General features: G+C 41.9%; 1 protein-coding gene across 2 annotated transcripts in view; it reads left to right on the forward strand.

Annotated features, from left to right (window-relative positions):
* Mrtfb (myocardin related transcription factor B) overlaps positions 1–12457 on the forward strand; it is a 167245-nt gene that overhangs the window by 89296 nt on the left and 65492 nt on the right. The gene's annotated exons all lie outside the window — the stretch shown is intronic.

The raw sequence follows: 12457 nt of genomic DNA on the forward strand, positions 1-12457 counted from the left end.
CCCACAGGTTGAGAACTGCTGCTCTAGGGCATCTGTAAATGGAACCATGCAGCATGTGGACGTGGTAGAACTGAATGTTCTTCACAGTGCTTGTGATGTCCATTCAGGCATTGCTCACCAGCATCCCAATGTACGAACATGTCACAATTTACCCATGCCCTGTTATTAAATACCTTGTTTCTACTTGAGATAGATATATAACACTGCCTTGATAGTCTTGTGTGAGAGTGGACTTGCTTATTGTATATTTAGTTGTGTAAATGTGACCATCTTTTCAGAAGCAGCTAAATAATTTTGTACTCCCAAAAATGGATGAGGAATGTTATGCTCTCTTTGGCAAAGTCTCCTTTCAGTGTGTGTTGCTGTCTTTTAGTTTGAATATGTATCTTTTATGATATTTGGAGATTCCATATATAGTTACATAAGGGTTTTTCATAAAGCTGTGAACTTTTTATTATAATAATTTTCAGGCATACAGTACATGTTGAAGAATATTTTGCAGTGAACATTCATGTCTCAGTATAGGTTCCACCAGTAGTAAAATTATATCATGCTTCTTCAGTCTTCTTTGCTCACCTACCTTTGTTAAAGATCTCCCATGCTCATGGATTGGCAGAATTAATATAGTAAAAATGGCCACTTTGCTGAAAGCAATCTACAGATTCAATGCAATCCCCATCAACATTCCAACTCAATTCTTCATAGAGTTAGAAAGGGCAATTCTCAAATTCATTTGGAATAATAATAAAAAAAAAAAACAGGATAGTGAAAACTATTCTCAGCAATAAAAGAACTTCTGGGGGAATCACCATCCCTGAACTCAAGCTCTATTACAGAGCAATAGTGATAAAACCTGCAGGGTATTAGTACATTGACAGGCAGGTAATCAGTGGAATAGAATTGAAGACCCAGAAATGAACCCACACACCTACAGTCACTTGATCTTTGACAAAGAGCTGAAACCATCCAGTGGAAAAAAGACAGCATTTTTAACAAATGGTGCTGATTCAACTGGAGGTCAACATGGAGAATGCAAATTGATCCATTCTTATCTCACTGTACAAAGCTCAAGTCCAAGTGGATCAAGGACCTCCCTCCACATAAAACCAGATACAGTGAATTAATAGAAGAGAAAGTGGGTAAAAGTCTCGAACACATGGGCACAAGGGAAATTTTCCTGAACAGAATACCAATGGCGTATGCTCTAAGATCAAGAATTGATAAATGGGACCTCATAAAATTGCAACTGTAAGGCAAAGTACACTGTCAATAAGACAAAACGCAACCAACAGACTGGGAAAAGATCTTTACCAATCCTACATCTGATAGAGGGCTAATATCCAATATATACAAAGAACTCAAGAAGTTAGACTCCAGAGAACCAAATAACCCTATTAAAAAATGGGGAACAGAGCTAAACAAAGAATTTTCAACTGAGGAAACTCGAATGGCCGAGAAGCACCTAAAGAAATGTTCAACATCCTTAGTCATCAGGGAAATGTAAATCAAAACAACCCTGAGATTCCACCTCACACCAGTCAGAATGGCTAAGATAAAAAATTCAGGTGACAGCAGATGCTGGCGAGGATGTGGAAAAAGAGGAACATTTCTCTATTGTTGGTGGGATTATAAGCTGGTACAACCACTCTGGAAATCAGTGTGCGGTTCCTCAGAAAATTGGACATAGTATTACCTGAGGACCCAGCTGTACCACTCCTGAGCATATACCCAGAAGATGCTCCAACATATAACAAGGACACATGCTCCACTATGTTCATAGCAGCCTTATTTATCATAGCCAGAAGCTGGAAAGAACCCAGATGTCCTTCAACAGAGGAATGGATACGGAAAATGTGATACTAAAGTTTACCCAATAGAATACTACTCAGCTATTAAAAACAATGAATTCATAAAATTCTTAGGCAAATGGATGGAACTAGAACATATTATCCTGAGTGAGGTAACCCAGTCACAAAAGAACACACATGGTATGCACTCACTGATAAGTGGATATTTGCCCAAAAGCTCCGAATACTCAAGATACAATTCACAGATCAAATGAAGCTCAAGAAGAAGGAAGACCAAGGTGTGAGTGCTTTGGTCCTTCTTAGAAAGGGAAATAAAAAATACTCACAGGAGCAAATATGGAGACAAAGTGCATTTCAGAGACTGAAGCAAAGGCCATCCAGAGACTATCCCAGATACAGTCACCAAACTCTGACACTATTGTGGATGCTAAGAAATGCTTGCTGAAAGGAGTCTGGTATAGCTATCTCCTGAGAGGCCCTCCCAGAGCCTTACAAATGCAGAGTTGGATGCTCGAACCCAACCATTGCACTGAGTGTGGGGTCCCCAATGGAGGAGTGAGAGAAAGGACTGAAGGAGCTGAAGGGGTTTGTAACTACATAGGAAGAACAACAATATCAACCAATTAGATCCCCTCAAAGCTCCCAGAGACTAAGCCACCAAACCAAGGAGTGCACATGTCTCCAGCTGCATATGTAGCAGAGGATGGCCTTGTTATGCATCAGTGGGAAGAGAGGCCCTTGGTCCTCTTGGTCATTAGATGCCCCCAGTGTAGGAGAATTGAGGGCAGGGAGGTGGGAGTGGGTGGGTAGGTGTAGGAACACTCTCATAGAAGCAGGGGGAGGGGGTGGGATAGAGTGTTTCTGGGAGGGAGAGAAACCTGATAAGTGGATAACACTTGAAATGTAAATAAATTTAAAAAATGAAGGACGAAACAAACAGACAGACAGACATGTTTCAGGTTAAATTGTGGACACCTGCAGAGAAGCCCCTCCGTCATGCTTACGAGCTTCCATTTAAACCTTCTTCTGGGCACATTGGTAATGCTTCCCATGCCTGGGCCGGAGCCTCTGCCAGCCTTTTCCAGCTCTGTGCTCAGTCTTACTCAGGCCTCATTCTGAATGTGCTCTCCTCTCCTTGTCTTCATACTGATTTTCCCTGCTTATTACATATTCCCCTGAAGTCAGTCCATTATTCTAGTTCTTACAATGAAGCATTCAGTAATTATTTTCCAGTTTTGAAGCCACTTAGGGGCTGTGCAACATAATATGTGAGTGCCATGGTTGAATCATACTGATGGTTGTACAGTCCCTGCTAGTGTGGAATAGAGGGAAGAAAGGAGGGAGGAAGAGGAGAAGAAAAGAGAGAGATGCTCAGGCAGTATCTTTAGAACAGAATCACAGATACAGAATTACTGGGCCAGAGTCCAGACCTCTTTCGAGGCTCTTGACATAGCCTGTAGTCAACTTTCTAGAAATGTGCCAGCTGTGCCTTATTGGCAGCCTTCAGAAATGGTTCCCAGTATTTATTTGAAAAGCTCTGCCACTTTTATTAAGTTGTGTTGTACATACATTGAAACACACAGATCTTCAATGTATAGTTTGAGGAGGGTTGGGATTTTTAAGCTTTTTTATTTATTTTATTTTATGGTGTGCAGGTGTTTTGCGTACATATATGTCTATTCTACTTGCATGCTGAGTGGCCATGGCAGCCAGAAGAGGGCATCAGGTGTCCTGAAGCTGGAGTTACAGAGGTTTGTGAGCTGCAGTGCTGGGAATCAAACCCAGGTCCTCTGAAAGAGCAGCCAGTGCTCTTAACTACTGAGACGTCTCTCCAGCTCTGTTTTTTGTTTGTTTTGTGTTTGCTTTGAGAATGAGTTCTGTATTACCTGGACTGACCTTGAAGCTTTGTGTTCAAGTGACCATTGCCTCAGCTTCTGAGTACTGGGGGTACTGTAGTGGAAGACTGTGGGCATGTATCACCAGGCCAGGCTCTAATGATTGCAGGATGGTCACAAAAATTATGCACAGAATCCCCACTGTTACATTGTCTTGTCTTTCCATGTCTAGCTCTGGCTTTTTTTTTTTAACTACATGAAAGCAGGTTCTTGGTGCTGCTTTTAGTGCCAGATACTTGGGTGTGTGCTTTCTAAAATACAAACACTCTCTTCTGTGCCCACAGTGCTAAAATGAGAATGCGGCACTGCTGTCAACTAATACCACACACCTCTTAGGTCCCCGGGTTGGTCCAGTCAAAGCCGCTGTAGAAGAAGAAATAATAATGTCTTCCTGTGCTCTAGTCTAAGGTCGCAGTCTAGTGTCCAGTCTCTGCATCTCCTGTAAGATGGATTTCTCTAGTCTTCTTGTTTCCTCTGTGGCTTTAGTGTTAAGCGCTGGATCCTACTGATGGCTTCGCTGCTCTGGGATTACAGGCTTCCCTCAGCCTTCCTCTGTCTGTGTCTTTAACTCACTGCTTTGACAAGCACAAGTAACTTTCAATATTTTATTTATTTTTTCATTTTTAAAATTTATTAATTGTAAAAATATGGATTTCATACATGTATATATTTTGATTATCTTCAATATCCTGTGATCGTGTCCTGCTCTCCTTCCCCATCCCTTCTTTCTCTGTCTCCAAGCCTGCCAAGCCTGCCTTCTACTTTCATGATTGTCTGTTTTGTTTTCTTTACTATTACTGTTTCATGTATACATAGGAGTGAGTGTGTGTGTGTGTGTGTGTGTGTGTGGCCAAAATCTGTCAGTCATGGATTGCAGTTGCGTCTTGTGTCAGACTTCGAGAACCTTTTCTAATGTCCAGGACCTGGGAACCTTCATCCTCACTCACAGCACTCCTATGATTTCAAAGTGTTTTCATTTACATCTGTGGGCCTCGCAGGGTTTGGTTTGGTTTTGTTTTTAAGGTTTATTTTTCTTACTTGTATTACATGTGTGTATGCACCCATGCATACTTGAGAACATGATTATAGTTGTCCATGGGCCAGCGGCATTTCATCCCCTGGAGCTTGGGCTGTGGGAGCCACCAGTGTGGGTGCTGGGAATGGAACCAGGTCTTCTCAAGGGCAGTGCCAACTGCCGAGCCCTCTCCAGACCCAGAGCTGGAGTTACCCCTTCCAATATAGGATGTTTATTTTGTATGTTTTCTGGCCTGTCAGGATGTTTTGTTGTTGTTATTTCATATAAACATAACTGTCAGTTTGTCTTTATTGAAAAGCCGCTGGATATTTTTATTGAGAGCACACTAAATTTGTAGATTAACTTAGAAATATTTATGATTATTGTCTTGTCTGTGTATGAGGCCTGTCTGTCTGTTCAGGCCACCTTCTGTGTAGTCAAGAGCTTCCCACCTTTCTTAGTTTGTCACTACGATCCCCTCCCCCCCTTTCTGTTGTTGGTACCGAATATGTTTTTGTCATTGCTGTTTATTTTCATTGGCTCGTTTGAGACACAGTCACACTGTGTAGTCTAAGCTGGCCTGGAACTCATGAAAGTATCGGGCTGCAGGGCTCTCTGGCTACTTCTTCCTGGTTCTGGAGACCCTTCCTTCTGTCGACGTGAGTCGGCCCCACTGGGCATGTGTAGGTTTCTTAAGTTTATGTTGTCCATCTAGTTAGGGGAACTTTCAGGGACTAGTTTTGCGAATATGTTTTTCTGATCCATTATCTGTCTGCCATCCTTTTATGGCACAGTTGCATATAAACTAACCCTTTACACTCGTCTGTTTGTATGTGTGTATGTATAGATGTGTAAGCTCCTTGGGACAGTTCTTGAGAGTCAGCTCCCTCCTTCTACTCTGGGAGACAGGTGTGGAACTTGGGTTGTGAAACTTGTGCAGCAAACACCTCTACCCACACTGTAATCTGGGTGTTCTGCTCTTAGGGTCACTACTTCCTCCCCCACCCAACCCCACTCCCACAGAGTACTAATCTGTGGTGACTGACAGAGCTGTTAGTCCCACTCTCAGAGAAAACCTTCCTCAGCCACCATTTTCATCTCCACCTTTGTCATGACTCCTAAGATGCTATATGAAGGCAGTGTGTGACTCACTCCGATGGCACTTCAGAAGCCATGCCTTGGCTTACGAGCCACTCTCGCCCAGAGTCCCGAGGTGGAGCAGTGCTCCCAAGCTTACGTAAGGCATGGATCTTTAGGCACGCTTAGTAGATGATTTCATTCTTCCTGGTGTAATGTTGCTGAGCTCCTGTATCCAAGGGTAGCACTTAACGTGGGTCCAGACCAAAGCTCCTTGTATGCTGACTCCAGACTCCACAGCACGAATGAGGGAGGGCCAGGTGCCCCTGCTTTACCTTCCTTACTGCTCCCTTCCGGCCGGCTGGCTCAGGTGAAAGTGTCAGTTTCTATAGATGTTACTGTTGTTACTTTTTCTTTTCCTGTCTGGCACTACTTGGTAGCAAAATAGTTGTCCAGGTCACTACAGAGATTTCCCCCATGAACTTAAAACATGAAAACACAATTAAAAAATGTTTTCATAAAGGAGCTGGATGGAAGGCTTAGTGATGAGGAGCACTAGCCATGCTTGCAGAGGACCCACCCAGGCTCAATACCCAGCACTGTCTGTAACTCCAGTTCCAGGGAATCTAATGAGCATGCATGTGGTATACAGTCATACATACCAGAAAAAAGAAAAAAAAAAGCCTCATACATTCAAAATAGTAAAATAATTTTCAATTAATTACTTTAATTCACTAATTTAGCTAGAGAGAGATGATTCAGCATTTAAGAGCCTCTACTGCTCTTCTAAAAGACTTAAGTTCAGTTTCTAGCACCCATGTTGAGAGGCTCAGAATTAACTCTAGCTCCTGGGAATCAAACACCCGCTTCTGGCCTTGTGAACATCTCTTTGCATATGACCAGACACATGAATAAAAAATAAACTTTTTTAAAAAAGTATCAAATACCAAACAACAACATCAAAAACCCTCACCTGGGCTGTGTGTAGCCTTACGGGATGGGATGGGAAAACAGAAGGTGTATGTGTATATCCTAGCTGGGGTGCACATCTGCATGCATGTGGAGACCTTCCAGAGAGGCTGGAAGCACAGCCATGAAGGACGACAGAAAGAAATCCTCAGCATGTTAGGAGTTAGGCGCACAGTGGCTATGATGCTAAGATCTGCTACTGATGCCAATTTCTCTAGTGACACACAGAGATACCTGTCTGTCCAGGATCTCACAGCTAAGTGTCCTTTCGCTCTAAAGCCCTGCCCCTTTCCCAGAACCATCTGGCCCCTAAACTATCAGTCTACTAGTGATGCCATTGCCCCTTAAAACAAATCACCACTTTTAAAACACTCATCTTTGCAAGTCACACTGAATTAGTAAAAAGAAAAAGTGAACTAGTGCTTGCTTTTGGTGAAAGACACGTCAGAGTCAGGATACCTTGATTGAAGATCTGTACTTACTAGAACTGACTTATAAATGTGTCATTTTATATCGACACTTTATTTTTAAGTAACTGAATTATACATGTCTCATGCACTGTGTGTGTCTGTTCTCCTTCATTGAGTATGTTTATCTTGAGTTTCATCCATGTTGCTGGACTGCCAGTATTAATAGATGTGTATTGATTATTTGTTAATTAATACGTTGCCACATATTATTACATTTGACTCAACATCTTAGGTGCTGAGGACGGAAAGATGGTAAAAGGTGTCTAGTGATCTCAAAGCTGTTGTTACAGATGGTAAACATTTTGATGTTTTCTCATTGAAGGCTTCATATATTCAGTTTACTCTAATGCTGCTGGGGTTTTCTCAAGATAAGAGGCAGTGGCTTCTCTTCTATAGAAAGAATTTTTTATGGAGGGAGGGGGCTAGAGAGATGACTCAGTGGTTAAGGGTATTGCTGTTCTTGCAGAGGATCCAAATTTGGTTCCCAGCACATAACACTCACACACAATTAAAATTGATTAAAAAAAAAAAAAAACATGCTGCAGGTGTGAGAACTGCTGTATGAGATCTGAGTGTAAAATGACCCACTTAACTTGTACGTCCTCATGCATGTTTGTTCTCATGCTGCAGAACCTTATGATGGTACATTTCATGAAATGTGACTAGGAATGAATTGTAATGGGGCATTGGGATGAAGAGGGTAGCTCCAGCTGTCAGGGTTCCTAATTATTCCAGCAGCTACTCCAACATCACTGACCATAATGTAATAACAAGCCATCCAGTCTGCTGGGATTTGGTCCACTTTACTTTCTTGTCATCTTCTACATATTTACTAAGGTTTCAAAGCTGTGTCATTTCATTCTCTTCTCTATGACTGTGACTGTCGTCTGAGAACTCATAGTACTAGCTAGAAGAGAATCCAAGGAGAGCTCTTAGTTATGAATCTTTCATAACCAGTTGTCTGTTTATGTAACTGTAAAGCTTAGAAACAGGGAAAATATTCAAACGGCATCTTTGAGCTAATATGGGTGCTCTATCATCTCTTGATTGAGTATACCATCATTTTAAGCAAGATATAACATGGTGTGAGACATTCACGTGGAGTTTGTTTTGCCATGGAGCAGTGAGGCCTGAGGATAAATTGTGGGGACCCTAGGCCATGTGCTAGTCTTCACCCTGCTCCACCAGTCTGAATGGAGGGGTTTCATTGTTATTGTTTTTATTTTTGTTTTTAGAATAATCTCACTCTATACTTCAGGCTGCCTTGAAACTAACCGCTATCCTCTTGTTTCGGTTTCCACTTGCTGGGATTATAGAAATACACCATCCTTGGCAAAAATGTATTGTTTAAATGATAAGGATGAAGACTTTTAAAGATCTTATTTCAATGATAATGCATTTAATTTTAATTTCCTTTCTGAAAAAAAAATTCAAACTCACCAGTGCAAGTTACCCTATTTATTTAGTCATGGTTTCCTTTTTAGCATAGTATTTATAATGTTAAAAAGGAAAGAAATAAGGACCCAAAATAAGACTTATAGAAGCATGGTGCCCTTAGAAAAAAACCTGAATGTTTCTTCTGTGAATATGCCCAGCCAGTGTGCAGTAAGCCACCAAGTCCACTTCTCTCCAGAGAGCAGTAGCTGAGGATCTGTGGCAAACCAACACACTATGGGAGTTGCAAGAAAGGCCACGCTCTCTCCATTTCCAAATCAGAATGGCAACAGTGTCCTCAACCCCAGTAGCCTCTTGGTGTTGTAACTTTTAAAGAATTTGCATCAGTGGAACATGCCCTGGACTTTCTAGCTATGACGTCATCCTAGCAGGAATCTTCCCATCAGGACTTTTGTGAGCCTCCCTTGGCTCTGCCAGGTTTTTGTGTGGATCCCTTGAGCCATGTTTGTTTATATTTGATCCCTGAAGCCTTTCTTGAAACACTGCTACTCTAAACCACAGTTTTTCTCACGCGTATTAAATATCTTTGTTTAGTGCTGGAGAAACTAGCTTGATTTCTGGCAGCCTCTGTAAGGGTTAAAGAGCTCTTTTGAGTATGCATACACACAAACACTGGCAAAGCAAATTTATCTTAAATCGAAGTGACTTTAATCACATATCATATGAAGTTAAATGTTGTTCCTGACAAAGAGCCAAATGACAATAAAGGTGTACAGTACATGTGGTAGAAAGAAGAGCAGACCCCATGCAAAGTAGTTCCTGTGACACCTTGGGCTTCTCCTGCTAAAGCAATGCAAAGTTCTCTCTCCTCTCTGTTCAACCTAAAGACCAAGGTCACAGCAAGGCAGCTGCCCTGGGACACTGAGTGTGATGGATCAGAATGAGACATCATCTGTGCAGGGCAGAGCTACACAGCTAGACTGTGGCCAGCAGTGGGTTGTAGAGACTCTGGAGGCAGATCTTACCCTGGGGAAAAGAGAGTCATGAGAGCAGCGAAGAAAATAAACATTGACCTTAGGCATTGTTCTGGAAACTGGAAGCGTTGGGGCAAATCTGTGCTCTTTGCTGTGTATAGATAAATACAGATTTTATATATGTACACAGAACCACACACTCACACAAATAGGATGCATTTGTTATTTCTTCATATACAGAAATGTAAACGTGTGTATGTATTAAATGTAAACGTCTACTCATGCAGCACATCCTAGCTCTGTGCTCGGAAGGCCACACCTCACATTTAGACCCTAGTTCCTGAATGGGACAGGAGTACAAGGTGGACTTGAAACTTCTTGTCAGAGGATAATGCCAAACTAGGAGTCCTGGCCTCTGATAGAGACAGTCCTATAAATGACAGTAATAGATACAACCCCTTGAACAAAACAGGAAGCCTTGAGACCATGCTGTAAACTGGTAATATATACCAGCTATTCATTTCCTTAGAGTTGGGTATACCTCTAATATGGATGGTCCACAATTTATAATTCTGCTTATGAGTTTTCAACTTTCAGGGGCATAAAAGTACATGTAGTATAGAAACCATGCTTTGGATTCTGACCTTTGCCTGAGCTGACAATATGCAGTCATAGTGTCAGAGTTCTCTTGTGCAGAGTTAGGCAGTGGCCAACAACCACCACTTCCAGTCAGCCCCAGGATTACCAGGAGCCATCGGATATGCTGGAGTGCTGTGCTACTGTGATACTTTGTATGTTGGGGTATTGCTTAATGAACTTTGGACTTAACAGTACTTTTTATTTAAAATTAATTTATCAGGACATAAATTGGGGGACATGTGTAACTACAGACAGGATGATAGTGTTCCTACCAACTGTGTCACCCAGTCTCGTCACAAGGATGTGGTCCTCAAACCCAAAATACACATGGGACCTAGCTTTGGATCGCTTTTGCTATTTGGACAGTTTGGAACTTGGATGGAGTTTGTGGATTGATGGTAGTAGCTTATCAGCCTCAGTCGCTCAATACTGACCTTTTTTTTTATAGAATAGAGTTTATTCGGGACATGGGGAGGGAAATTGAGAGGGTAGTAGAGACAGAGAGAGAGACCGCAGAAGTAGAGAAGTAGAGGCCAGCCATGAGCATGTGGAGAGAGAGGGGTGGTGGGAATGGAGGTGGGGAATGGTGAGAGGACAGAGCAGGAACAAGAAGGCTAAAACAAGAGAGCTCAGTCCTGACTCTTAATGCTGTGGCTCTGTAAAAAGGTAGCCTTCTGTGTAGGAACATGCTCAACAGTGCTCTTGAAGAGATACTATCAGAAATTCTCACACAAAGTTTGGGGAAAATGCTTTGTGAATTTAAAACTATTTCAAATTCTTTGAAAAACAGCAAAAACATTTTTTAGGTATCTCCGTTACTAGAGAAATTATTTCTTTTCCAAATGACAAGGCTGAGGCTTTGCTATAAGCCTGCAGATGGTGCTTCATTGATGGGAGGCTGACACTTACATGGAGAGATAGCATGTCGGCAGAGTTTCCTTCACAAAGACTTCGACGACACAGCGTTTCGAGTTTTAAAGTGATGAGTATAAAATATGTGTGTGTTTTTGAACCTATAGACTGAAAACTTTGAGCAGCACCCTAGAAAAGTACATGCTGCCTGTTGTTTTTACTGTTCCTTTTGCAAAGTACTGTAAGATGTAAGCACTAGAGCCAAGTTTATTTTATAAGAATCCTGGCCTTCACTTATGAGATATGCCATCTCTAACAAAGTATTTAATTTTCCTAGGCCTCAGTTTTCCCATCTGTAAATTGAGTTGATAATACTGATTTTGCAAGTCTTATCAACAGGATAGATGATTGATTGATAGATAAATAAATAGATAAAGTGTTACTGCTTCATAAAAAGTTAAAATACTTTTATAAATTAGTGCCTTGTGGTTACTCCCCAAAGAGCAGGGATGTCATAAACTCATGACTTGTGCTGCTACATGTCTCTAGCCAAAACTTAGAACTCGGGCCTAGTGTAGAGAAACTAGGCAGTGCAGTGCAATACAAAGACCTTCCTCTGTGGAGAACAGCAGCTTTGCTTCAGTTCTAAGTCTTTGTGATCCTGGTCTTTGTTCTTCAATGTCTGTGATGTTCAAATCACCATGAAGCTCAGCAGGACTGCTAGGATACGTGTAATATGTGCAAAGAAGTTGATGAAGTACCCAGTAAAGAGCAGTCACTCCTTGTGACTCTTTTGGAAGGACAGGAATGCTGTATCGGGAAACTAGGTCCAGAGACAGGGGACAGTAGCAGAGGTTTGCTTGAGGGCAGTGTGACAGACACTTCCGTGTGTTCTTAGACTTAGACTATGCTGGAAGACTTCTGTTGCTTCAAAAGGAGCCTCAGTTGACAAGAAACATGTCATATGTTGTATAATCCCCTTCTCCAGAGATGTGGGAGAAGGGTAGATAGCAGTCTTAGTAGGATAGTGTGGGTTGACTGCCTTGAAACCAGAGGCAAAGGGTTTTCAGGATGCTTGAGCCAACCCTCTGTGCTAGGAGGGGAAATACTGCTTCACCTGTGTGCAGGATGGGACCCTTTCTTCAGTCCACCAAGGGCCATGCTGTGTATGACTAATATCACTTCATTTTCTCTTCATCTTCCATCAGTCGTGCCTGGTCACTGGTCAGGAACAGTGTTGTCAGCTATTTTCTCCTGTATTTTTTTTTTCAGCTTAGTCTTGTCCCTTGGCTGTGTACAAGTAAAATTACTCATTCGACAAGACTCCTCATCGAGCACGGCTCTTGTGCCTCTACCATTTGTT

Source organism: Mus caroli, unplaced genomic scaffold (genome assembly GCF_978045245.1).
Source record: "Mus caroli unplaced genomic scaffold, Mus_caroli_1 scaffold_17, whole genome shotgun sequence".
In the NCBI taxonomy this organism is placed as follows: Eukaryota; Metazoa; Chordata; class Mammalia; order Rodentia; family Muridae; genus Mus; species Mus caroli.